The following is a 14,156-nucleotide window of genomic DNA, read 5'->3' on the forward strand; positions in this document are numbered from 1 at the left end:
TTGGTTATGCTTTTGTTTTTTTTTAATTTAGTGGAAAATTGTTTTGTGACGATAAATAAGATCAATTTAACACCTTAATATCTTCTATCTCTAACTCTCTAAGTTAAGTAGAACTTGTGATATGTTTTAACAGTTTTCTGTTTGGGGCATGCTGAAAATTTTAGGTGGATAGTTAGGTGTTTTAAAATATTTTTTTTTATTTTCCTTCCAAAAACATAAATACAAAATCGATTAATTTAAAAGTACAGCATTCATGTTTGCACTCAATCCATGTCAGACAAGCACACGAAACGAAATTAAGTTCGCACTGCGCGCCATTCGCGTGTGAACACAGAACTATGAACATATTTGCTTTGTCCACATTACAAACAACCTCTGGACGTAAAGCAAACAAGAAAACACGATGTGTGTTCGGACAATCGTTACGGTGGTCGTGCCATTGTTGGGACCACCGTAGTGTCGTGCCTCGCCCGCACCAGTCTTTTGTTTAAGCAACTTTCACAATTAACTGGAATATGTGAAAGGAATTTAACAGCTGTAGTGAAAAATAATCAATGCGTATGTTTGATTCTCTTATTGCAATTAAAGAATTTAATATTTAATTTACGCACTACGATAATTAGCAAAACACGTTTTTTTAGCAGTTTGCTTTTTAGTATGATACAGAAGAAATTAATGTTTTTGATTTTTTATCACTATCAATTGTTTTTAACTTTTTCAAACATTTGAAAATAGAACACAAGTGTATTTTTCACGAATAGTATTTATTTATTACTGCACTAGATGTAAAGTAAAATGATTTAAATCGACATATTTTTTTTGTTATTTTATAGCTTTTTACTTTTTTTTCTTAAACTAAAAAAAATAAATATCGGACATACGTTTCATATTGTATTTTGTAAGTTATTGAATTTTTATCTCGATCCTTCAAATAAAATAAATATATGGTATGTTATCTAAGATCCGTTGCAACTAAATATGATTATTAATAGATTATTAATATTATTTTTGACATAAATATATCACGATACTACATCCGTCCAGTCTTGACTTGATTTTGCGACATTTTGAATTGACGACAAATCAAAATGTCACACATTAAATTGTCCAAGTATTTGACTGGTTTTGTACTACAGTCTTTGACGTCTAATTGACAGGACTTGTCAAGCACACTCTTTCCCCAATCTATGTGCTCGTTTTGTGTGTGTAATTTTTTAAAACAGTTAAAATCATAAAGTAAAGATGTCAAGAAATAACAACAGTGTTATGCACATGTGCGCTTGTCATCTTTAACTCATCCCTCCCGAAATGTAGCAGAATTTATTTAGTACTTTGTCTAGTTCGTTTCTATATAATCAAAGATTACCTCAATGCTTCTGCTACGATAGAATTCAATGTAATAAAAATTCAATCGCCAATACACAGCGGCTAGCTGACTGTTGATGAAAATGGATGAGGCGAAAGTTGTGCCAGTCGGGTTTAAGATATGTTGCATACATTCTTATCTTTGCTACCTTATCTACAAGATTTAATACTTGTATTTACGGTACACAGGAATAGTCAACCTACTCAAGAATAATAAAGTATGGAGGAATAAGTGAATACATCATTTAACTTAAAAATATAAAAATACTATGACATAAATTATTTTTGAAATATCGTAAGTTTTTAAATGATAATTTGAAACAGTAAAAGTCATCTTTGGTAAACGAAAAACCAGTACGAGTTATAACATTAAATCTCACTTCTTACTAATACTATAAATACGAATGTTTGGATGGATTTATATTTCTTTAAAGGTATCTCCAGAATGGCTTATCAGATCGCGCTGAAATTTCGCATAGATGTAGAAAATAGTCTCAAAGAACACATAGGCTAATTCTAGACGTTCGCAGGCGATGACTATTAATCTATTGATCTGAGAAAACACTTGTGAACCCTCTTACTAATAAGGGTATTACAAACGTATTTTTCATATAAAAATCGATGGCGTAACGGTCTCGTATGATTTGTGAGGCATCGTCAATGTTTGCTCATTGTGTTTCGTAATTGAGACCAGCGGTGGAGGGCACTCTGTACATTCGAGTACCTCGTTAACTCTTAACATAGTTAACACAATGTGTCGATGACACGTAAGCGGTTACTGTTTATGAAAAAAAAAACGTAAAGTGATGAGCTACTTGCGTCATTACGCTTGATTGAACTTTGGTTCCGGGTTAAGTTTTACTGAACTTAACTAGTAACTGTGGGTGGCCGTTTAGGAAACATAGATTGTATTAAAATATTTCTATCTACGTTTTTAGAAAGAGAATGAGCAGGATGGTGATGTGTTTCTTCAAACGTTATTGACAGTGAAAAAGGTTTTTACTAAAATATTCTTACATTTGGAAACGCTTTCACTATGAAACTAGCTTTCGCCCGCAACTCCATCCGCGCGGAACTAAAAGAAAAACTTAATTAGTAGCCTATGTGTTCTACCATAATATGTTCTACATCTGTGCTAAATTTCAGCGGGATCCTTTCAGCCGTTCTACAGATACATTCAAACAAACATCCATCCATCTTACCATTCGCATTTATAATATTAGTAAAATTATTTTCCTGCCAAACGTAACGAAATTTATTTGAATACAACATATTTAACTCGTTTCGTTTATCAAAACTTTTACAATAACAGTATCAATCAAATTCTGTGTCAGATCATTCGCTTAACAGGAATATTACAAAATGACAGGAACAATTGTTACTCAACACAAAAACCTTGTCCGTCACTATACGTGCGTCATATCCAGATAATTAATCACGTGTACATATTCTTGATACTTTTTCGCTTTATAATTTTCAAATTAGTTATGAACATTAGGATTAAAATTGTCAACAACCTACAACACATACAACTACACGCGAGTTTTATCTTAGAAACTTTTCAGTTATTACTCCGGATTTTCTTCGTAGATTCGTTCAGATATCTACGCGATTATCAATAGCGTTTGTCATGAAAGTTTACTTAACAGTAAATTATAAAAAAAACCTGGCATAAGATTCTTTTTGTGTTAATATTATAATAATTTATCTAAATATAATAAATTTTATTGACTTTATAATGGATGTGTAATATTTTATAAGCAAACGATAAATAACCTTTGACTAACAGTTGTATCGAATAGAAACATCACCTGTCAATCAAATATGAGGAATTACTTGTGCTGTATTTCAATTGCCTTTAGATGATGGAAATTATTAGATTGAATAATGTAATGTGTGCAATTTATTATTAATAAAATAATAAGTGTACAGTATTATACCCATGTATAAGAACACACTGATTTAGGGTAGGCTCCAAGTGACGTATAGTGAGCTGATGAAGCTCACATAATGGTTCAGAAGACCAATCCTGCTGTACTTACTCAAGCTTTAAGCTTATTTGTATGGTTGCAAAATATATCTAAGTAAAGGATGGCCAACAATCTCCCAATATTTCAGCTAAAAAGAAAAACAAGAAAGCTTATTTTCATGTTAAATACACTTCTAAAGGTGGGAAAGTGTAGAGAACAAAAAAAATCTAAAACAACTGTATGAATGCACAAAAATGGGTTTAAGAAAGTTGGGAATTACTATTACGGTTTCCTTTCTGCTTATTTTTAGCCATGTAATATTATAACATAAGTATTGTACCAATCAACATTAATTTGAAACGGAAAAGCCATTTCGACATAGTCGTTATTGACCGACTAAAGTTTACATTCTAAGATGACTCAAACAAAAGTTGTATTTCCCGTCTCCTTGTTCATTGTTAGCCAATCTTTTGTTGACTCACAAATCGCGAATAGATTATAAAAATAACGATACATATGAAGTTGCACAATTAAGGTGGGTTGTAAAATACCGGACACTAAAATGGCGCTCTCCACATAATGATATGTAAATCAAAAATTGTTTGTGTATTTTTAATTTATTTATGCACAGAATTTATTGTATTATTTGACGAATTTTAATTTAGATAATACATGCATTTTTCTTTCATTGAAAAGGAATAAATTATGTATGTAATGTTAGGAAGAAAATCCGACACTGTGCCTGTGTACTGGCGCAACACTAGCCTTACTAAACTGTCGACGTTTATGTCCCCTCACTAATCATTCTGACACTTAACTTTGTAACGAAAGCGCGCCATTCGCGCCAAAAGATTCTAACTAATAATCTCTAAAAGTTATGAGGTGTATAAAGTTGATGATGAGTCATTAATTCTAGTCGGGACATGTAATTTTTATCATTGCTTAAGACAATGTGTGCAAAATTGTCTATTTTTAATCTATACTTTCTAAATTATTTATACAGTTAATCATCACCGGTCTATTCTATGCCAATGCCGTTAACCGATTTAAATAAATCGAAATTATTTAAACGTATTCGCCAAAGCGATCGAAGGTAACAAACAGGTTGCTAAAAGTAAATTTATGTATACAAATAGCATCATTTTAGTTGCCTTTATCTTACACAAAGGCTTTCAACACTTCTTTGAAAAAGCCAGTCATCGCGAATCCTTTATTCTCGTTTTAATTAAAATGGAATTTTTAAATGTGTAATTTATGAATGCTGCCACTATAAATAAATCGTTAAAAAACAATGTTTTAAAGCAAAAGGCTTTTGTTTGTTAGTAATGGATACGCTATTCAGGAAATTAAAATAATAATTATTTTACGATTATAAAATGAATTATTATAACTATTTGTACAGTTTTACATTGATTTTAAAACATAGGTGTTCATGCACTTTGATATTTGACTCCAATATTTTTTAATCTTTGCACATCGTGACTTAATAGAAATGTATTTTGATTCGTATCAAGTCTTTAAATCAATCACTACGTGTATAAAAACTTTAGACATTGCATCTTAATAATACTATAAATGCGATTTTTTAATGGATAGATGTTTGTTAAGGTATCTCCAGAACGGTTTCAAAGATCTTGCCAACATTTGTCTTAGATGTGGAACATAGTCAGACAGAACACTTAGGCTACTAATTACGTTTTTTTTTTCATTCATTCGGGTGAAAGCTATGATAAATAAATAAACAAATTTTATTTTATTATTATGATTTATTTTATCCGAATACATAATAATGTATTGTTTTAATTTACAGGTAGGAGATCAAAAAGAAAATGCTTAAGCTTCGCTGATAATAAGGTAAGAATTTTTTTTTCTAACTTATATATGTTAACTTAATGTGTAACTCACGCATTCCAGAGCGTGATATCTTAAAGAAAAAATTAAAAATACTATTCATGTTAGATTATTACGAAGGAAGTATGCAAGACTGGATGCAAAGTCTCAATGTAAAGGAAGTTGAAATACATAACTAAAACTTACGAAATTGTTATTTATTTATGTAAAGAAGTTAGTTATTTTATAGTCTATCAACTTAGTTTACGATCTAAATCAATATTACAATAAATTTAGTATCTTGTTCACTTAATTTATATAACAAAAGATAGTATTGTGAAAGTAATTGTCGATACCATTTTAAAATTTATTATGTCACTTTTATGTGCTAACACATAAATAAGTATACTTTATTTAAAAAGAAACTTGTGTGCTGACATTTATGTTTATTATATTGTTGTCGAAATATTTATGACCATAATTTATTTCTAACTTACAAATGTTATAACATTTACAACATTTGTTAAAACTCGTTGAAGTCTTTTTAACCGAAAAATGGAATAGGTAACAATAACAATACAAACCAGCAAAAACACATTGTTGTTTCTGTTTTAAAAAAGAGAATTAAATGAACGGCAATTTGTACAGACAGGACTTTTCGAGGTGTTCTACTTACAGAAAAAATGCCTTCTTCCTTGCAAAGAAGCGCTGCCACTTTTTACAAAATAACTAATTCAATAGCAATGAGTTTGGCAATCAAAGGCAGTCAAAAGCAATTACTTATGTATCACTGACTTACCTTCTTATATACTGACAAATTTAAAAGCTCCGTCCTATTGGTTATTGTGACCACTTCGCCGTCTTTCCATTGACTTTTACGGTGGAATACCGCCAACTTCCCCGATAGTACAAGTATCACCGCAGTCGAAATCTATAGTAAGAATAAATCGTCAAGACGAGTGATATTATAGTACCATTAGTGTGAATGTTAACAAAAACATGAATACTGTTGTAATACTTAGAGCGTACGTGATACAATCATATTATTTTGAGTTTACATTGCCGAAACACTTCTATAAAAGCATATAATATCTCTTTCATTCCTTTTGCGACAACATGAGATATACGAATAGAACTATTGTATGTTGTGTGTATGCTTTGCTAAATCCTAACCTCATCATCATTATTATGTGCTAGGAACACAATTTCCCAATATTTCCCACCATAATAGATCCTCCGTTTTATCTAATCGCTTCCCACGAAACCTAAACATCTTCATTGCATATGGAAGGCCTACCTTCTATCGTGGTCAAAGGTGGAATAATAAATAGCCAATCCATTGTTTTTGTGGAAATGTATCTTGCTAGAGTTTGAGATAAAGAAAGTTAACAATCTTGCAAATTGAGGTATAATAAGGAACTAAAATTTGAAACATATAAGCCATACCTATATGTCTTTATATGTTTCGAGAGTCAAAATTCGTGGGTTATGTATTTCGCAATGACTTTAAAAATGTTCCAAATAACGTTACGAAACATCTATCATTTATTAGCTTACACATGCGTAATCAAGAGCAAATCAATGCAAACAAAATTATCTAATTGTATTTGGCCACCTATCATCGATTTCTAACTCTGCACGCTTTAAAAGTTATCTAAGCGTTACAGAACCACGATTGTTTCGCGTTTTCGCAACCCGGAGCGTCCACTCTCGATCGAGTGCGGCCGATACTCGCGAATACCCATCTACAGCGTGTTTAGAAAGTCGTCGGATTATTTAATTGGGAACGTGTGAACGCTAGCCTATCATTTGTTCGACTTTAAACGCGTATCTTCGTCATTTCAAGGTTGTGTACGATAAAATATGATTAATTTGGAATTAGATAATGTGGTCTACATTTTATTTAAAATTAATTAATATATCAATCCTGCAAACTTTAGATACTTTTTTTTGATTATTGTTTTTTTTTTATTTATGTTACTTTTTTGCAAATATGCAATTAGTAGACTTCACAGTTTCTGTTGTTAAATTTAAATAAATTCTATATTATTTTTTTCTCTGTTTACTTTAGTATGTAAACGATACTATAATAATTTGACATCAAGCTGTATAACGAAAGACATTAAGCAACTGAACAGTAGTCGTTTTACATCATTCCGAGCATAGTTTATTGTGAGAAGTAAATAGTGGACGGTGAACTACGTAATTAGGTAATCGAATTACACAAATTTTACAATAGCTATTAAAAATATGTATAAACAATCGTTCCCACGATCTTGTGAATATATTATATACGAGCTCAGACACTAAAATAATATTATAAATAATTTTAGCGAATTAGGAAGTACGGATTTTGTTGTAAAAGATATCAAGGAAAACGAGTAGCAAATCTAATGTTGAGTAACCGTGTTTATAAAGTGTTACAGACGTGGTTCCAATTATGTTTGTACGGAAATTCTGTGAAAAATCTATGAAAAACTAAAGCTTTTACTAATAAAAAAATTATTACGAAAACTTCTAAAAACTTGAAGGAAAGGATAAAAAATATTCACGCTTCCTGGGATTCGAATTAAGGTGCATTAAGCCGTTAATAATTTTGTTACAAAAATCGATAACTTAATTCAACAGAGCATCGGTCATTGTTAATAAGAAATAATGTCCGAGTGAGATTTCTCTTAGAAAGCCGCCTTAGTAAAAACAACAATCAATTTTTAATTTATTCACAAACATCGAGAACAATCGATCAGTCCGGCGCCTCTATAGCTCTATAGCCGGCACTATGATCGATTGCTTGTCACACGACAATCGATTTGACGGGCATCGATAATTAATCGAGTACTCGATGTTCGATGCGTGCATATAACTCGGTGTGACGTATTTTTAACCGACTCATATTTTAATTTAAAATATTAAATGAAACTGCCAATACATGAACTGATACGGTTTACATCATTACTCATACATGCGACGGTATTATCCAAGATGTAATCAGTTTTATTCTGAAATATTTTAACTCTAAATGGATAGTTTTTCTAACAAATTAAAGAACATAACCAAATTTTCAGAAAGCTTATTTTAAAAGGTTATTAATAAGTTATACCAAACATTAGCATAGTACTTACAAGTATAAATAATCGAACTTTTTAGCATCTAGAGAAACCTATCTTTAACTATGAACTCCACTGCCGTAAAACTTGTACTAATACATACTATCATCTCTTTTATTTTCTTTGTTAAAGCAGAGATAACAATATTTAATAAAAGTGTCATGACAATGGAATTCTATGGATTAGGCTCGACCTCCACACCTTGGAATCCACACGGCAAGGCGTTACGTGGTAGCCACTTAATAAATTTGTGCAGCATTAAAATGTCGTTTAAGTATTGATTATTTCGGTCCGACAACCATAAATTATTGTCAACCACTAAATGATATATTTACAGTGTTGTAAATTATTAAAATATAAGGTGCTACTGTAGATTTTATAATACAAAATAATTTAAACAAAACACAATAAACCGTTCATATATTGTAATTAATATCATTCACGTCTATTCAGTTATTGTATTGCATCAATTTCAATTTTATTATAATCGAATTGATTCATATACAATTTATTATTTAATTTATCTTACGCAACAACAAACACTAAACTCTAAAACATAACGATCCTTGCAAACGATAGTAATAAAGCATAACGAAGTGTATTGATCTTGGTAGGAAACGGGCTCTAAATCAATTCCTACATTCACACCTGTTCCTAGCCTACATTTTACTAACCCAACATGCAATAACAATATAACACTAAATCCCAAAGCGAACGCTCAACTGATGTTGTGCGTAAATCAATTTTTCGCAACAAAAGCTTACCGTATATTCAATAAGGTACAACTCACAAATTAAATTAAATTAAATTTCTATTCTATTTCAATAGTTATAAAGTTTAAAATTCAATAAAATTATGTTGGTGGTTGACGCTATTCAATGAAGGAGGAAGATAACAATGCGTACTTGTGTCCACTTGCAAGTCTTGAATGCTTGCGCCAGATTTGAGTCGAAGTACCGGCACAGGGACTGCCGATGTCGTATTATGTTAACATTTATTTAGTACCATGCCATTAAAGTAAACAGCAAGATCGATGGCTCGTACCTAAGCAATTGTATGCTTATAACGCAAATTTTAAAAGATATAACATTAAATGCCGTGTTTAAAAGCGAAATACTTAACCTGTAGATGATAGACAACGTAACTCTAAAATCATTATTTTTATTTTGAAATTCATACACACGATATTATTCGATTAATTTATTTTTATGGACGCTAAATTGCGGGTTGAATTTATTTATGTTTACAAAAATATTTTCCATAATTTAGTAACACAAATAAGTTAATGTTAAGAGAACAATATTAATATTAAAATGGAACATAATATAATAAACATCAACCGGTCCATTACCTTTCTCAATATACACATGGCTTTTCGACCTTGACATAGTTTGAGTCAACTATTGTAATGTTTTATTCAATTATCATCTAGTGAACTATCATTACAAATACGTTCACTTATCAAAACATGCTCCTAATATAGAATTCGTGCCATATGTTTCATTATTTTGAATTTTAATACCGTTTAGATAAAGATTAAATTTGTTTTGATTTAATTACTCGACGTATTCTAAATATATTTTCATTACAATATACAATTATAGAATTGTCCAATATCAAACTCTTTGTTAGTAATTGTAGCCAAACGATAATGATGTCATAAGACATCAGCCTTTCTTTATAAGCATAAGCAAACTTCTTTCTTCTTTTTTATAATATAGTTCTATTAAAAAAGTTGTTTAAATTAATAATCTCTAAGTATTCTCCTGTTCCTGTGGTCTGATAAAAAGGTTGACAAAGGATATTGTATGGAGAGAGGCTCTCTATTGTTGTTTGTTTTTAACAAACAACAGCTCTACGCAGTGACAAGATGTTGACTTGAAGGAAGTCGCAAGGAACATTGCTCTACTTACGTGAAAATATATTTTATTTTTAAATTATTTTTGACAAATAACACTTAGGTTAATATATTACTGAACCATTGTCTGTCAACATATAAATTGATAAAATTTAATATTGAGGACGGTTGTCCTCCTTCTTTTCGGTTCTCTTCCTTTAGTAAAGAGGAATGGTTATTCGTCTTTACTAAATCTATTCTAGTTGGAAAACTTTATAATACGACTAAATCTTATAGTATAAAGTTCCGTAAACAACTTTCACTTGCCAAGATAATTTATTTTAAATATTATAATATCTTTCAAAACAATCGAGACTATTTTTCAACTTACCAGATTCAGTTAAAATGCTTCGATAATAAAATGAATTTAAAATCTAGAAACGGTAGTTTTATTGTACATAAATCTAATATTCCGTCTAAATTTATTCAAATTTAAATCTATAAAAAAATCTACGAAGAATACATACTAGTAAATACTACATTTTGTGGTGTCATTGTTGAATAAGAAAAAAACACACAAAAATGTAAATTATAAAGTGGAGCACTCAAACCAGTCGCATAGTCGCGAACAATGGCAACTTTAGTGGGCAACGACTCGAGATTGCGTTTGAAATATTTACAAACTCATTCCGCGCCCGTATGTCTGACCATAACTATTATTTTTACAATTTTATTTCATCTATCTTACAATCGAAAATATACTTTAATTGTAACTAAATAAGAGCGATAGCGCAAGCATAATAGATTGTGGAAATTGTGTAGAAATTTTTTGAATGTTTACTACCGTATTAAAATGTATTTATGCATAGTAAGTGTGACCTTAGATAAGTTGGTGCGGCGACCCGAGGGATATTGATTTTGGTTGTCGTTTCGTTATAGATAGAGAATAATTTGTCACGATTCTTTCTTGGAAAGCGTTAATATTCCTATTTATTTTTACGGTAACCGTATATTTTTGTTTTACAAAATTTTTAATTCTAAACTATTTGATAGTTTGCCCTTACCAAGAAATATAGCTACACATAAGAGAAATCATCATTTTTTTCTAAAACACAATCTCGAATCTTCTAATGATTTTTTTAATACCTAAATGTCTAATCGATACCAATGATATGGAAAATGAATTGGCTCTTGAAACACAGAGCTTTGTTCTATTTCAGTTACCAAGGCTCTTTCTCAAAAAATATTGTGCAACAATATTTTTAGTAAAAACATTTTTACGTCACATCGTAATCTATGAGTCATAGATATAATAATACTGAGTGATGTTTATCTAACGACTTGAAATATTTATTATTCAATATTACAATAGCATTGGTATCTGTTAAACAAATATTAAAAAGTTCTACACAATGTCTTTATGGGTCATTAAATCATGAAATGTTAATTAACTTTTAAAAATACTGAGAAATCGAACTCGTTACAGACACACAAATAGTACAAACAGATCCATACTGGATGTTTAGTTAATTTATCTGTTACATGAAAATATAAAGATAGGAAGCACTTAGCATCTTGACATAAACAGTCTCTATAATTTATGTGTCGGTTGTAAAGTAAAACGTCTTTAATTATAATTTTATATGAATTGTTGGCCGTAAACGTTGAAAACCTTAATTTTAACAACTTTATAAAGCAGTTTTAATGTCTTGTTAACTATTTATATATTTTTCTTAGCACATTTACAGCCATTATGTAATTAAATTTGTATATAATGTGATAGATTTTTTATAACTGTATAGTGTATTTTATAAGGTAATACATAAAAATATAAATAAATGTATTTATCAAGAAACTCCAATCAATCGAAACTGAAAATAAATGCTTGCAATCTGCGATAAATATTTTTACCACTTTTTAAGATAAAATTAAGTAACTTCAATTTTAACTATTGCATTATAAGATTTTATGCTTAACTAGCTCTCGCCCGAGACTCCGTCCGCACGGGATTAAAAAATAGATAGTAACGATTCTCAAACCCACTGAATGTGTATAAAAATGGGTCTAGCCGTTTCGAAGAATGAAGTAACGTAAGATAATGTTCACGGGTGGCTTATTATAATCAGACTAAAGCACTCTATCTCTTCTAACGTTATAAGTACCCTCACGTACCCTCTTACCTTCAATTTACCGTTACAACTCAAAATGCCAACAAAAACCATTAATAACTCGTTTATTTCCATATCGAATTTCATATGGCGTCGGCAACCATACTTCATAGCGGCAATAACCATTACTTAAGATTATTTGTATGGTAAATGTACGTTATATGTGTGTATATGACAGAAAAATTATTTAATTAGCGACCCCCTATTGACGTAGTTGATTATTCTTTCAAGCATCGACCTCCCTGCGATTTATCCCTTAACTCTAATGGCTAGTTTATCATGAACTATATAGAAATCTAAGGCGTACCGTGACTCCAAACGTGAGAATGGACATGAGAAGTGATGGGAGGTCTTGTTTATCTGGCGTTTAATCAATAATAGAAACTCATTAGGAATGTATTATGGTGTAATTTGTCGAGTTTCTCACGTGCCGTGTGGCGGCAGCGGGTGGTGGTTTTAATGTAAATAAAACTGCGTTCCTTTGGTTTGAATCTAGTTTTCTATCCTGATAATGATTAGGCCCAAATATATCGTTAAATCAATACATTTTATACCTTCTACCATCGACTTAAAGTCCTCTTTTAATTAATTTATCAATAAAGCTTAAAATCATTCTATACTTGTTGTATTTTGTCCATTTTACTGATCACCTTTATAAAAAACTGCTATGAAGTTATTTGGATTATAATCTGACTTTAACCAATTGTCAAATTTCATTAAATGTCCTACCACTTACCAACATTTGCGAAACCTTCCTTTATCACAAATTCTACTAGTTAAGATGTAAATGAGAAAACAAAAGAATCTGATCTATTTTGCCTGATGTTTGTTGGTAATGTTGTTTGTATTAAAAAAAAACAATCCACCCTTCATACAAGAAGATAATAGCATTGGAATACAACCGGAAAATGCGAGAGTCCATCGCCGGACCCTTCCGTCCAGACGGGAAATAGATTTTTGAAACTTGTCATTGATGGAAAAATGGATTCAGTTTTGTTTTATTTTCATTCAACACCTTAAATATCGATCGATCCTATTCATTCAAAACTATTTTAATTGAACATAATTGCAATCAATCGAATTTGCCCAAACTTACCTTAAACTTTTCTAAAATGTATCAATGTTTGTTAACTAATTAAAAAAATCTACTGAACTACTTTAGAGAAAATTACGTAAGTATGACTTTACAAAAAAAAACAGTTTTTTTGCTACAAAAAATTTCGTCGAATTAAGTGTTAACTTTCTACAATTGCTGAAAAACAACAATACCTCTGTTGAAGAACAAAACTGAAGTGCTAAAGATAAGCTCGGTTAAATGTGGGTTTCTGAGATCAGAATCCCTGGTTTGTTAATCACTAGATTATCCAAAAATAACCGTAAATGGTAACTTAAGTTTAATTAAATTTCTCAGTTATGTGCAATTATTATGTTAGTTGTTTCTTGGTTTAATCTTTATTACCTATAATATTTTTTTTGTTTTGTCAAAGATAATGACGATATCTGTTATACAAATATTTTTGTCTTAGAAACCAACGGTAAAAAAGTTTTAGGAATCAATCATAATTTATATGTATTGTAATTTTATATCTTGAAAAGGCCTTCTTTTAAAGTCAATAATTTTTCCATATTATGAAAATAATGTTCCAGTTAATTATTTCAAACATTCATCATCATCAGCTCACTAAAGGTCCCCACCGAGGGGCTCGGAGCCTTTTTTTTTTTATAGTCAGGAAATGCATTTACGCACGCCTACGCCGGGCGGTGCAATGGCGTAGGGAGTGTGGGACTCGCCGGCCACAGAAGGTGACCAGAATACCCACTAAAACTTGACTGCCCTCTGACGCATCGGGACGGGGCCACGGGCACGCTTTCGCTCTCG

The 14,156-nt window shown here is 30.7% G+C and overlaps 1 protein-coding gene across 1 annotated transcript in view; it reads left to right on the top strand.

Moving 5' to 3' along the window:
* Positions 1-14,156, top strand: part of Sox102F (transcription factor Sox102F) — a 215,094-nt gene that overhangs the window by 47,310 nt on the left and 153,628 nt on the right. The window contains exon 2 of the mRNA XM_013316262.1: positions 5,146-5,189. The gene's annotated coding sequence lies outside the window, so the exon portion shown is untranslated. The remainder of the gene's footprint in view (positions 1-5,145; positions 5,190-14,156) is intronic.

This window comes from Papilio xuthus, unplaced genomic scaffold (genome assembly GCF_000836235.2).
Source record: "Papilio xuthus unplaced genomic scaffold, Pxut_1.1 DF826949.1, whole genome shotgun sequence".
In the NCBI taxonomy this organism is placed as follows: Eukaryota; Metazoa; Arthropoda; class Insecta; order Lepidoptera; family Papilionidae; genus Papilio; species Papilio xuthus.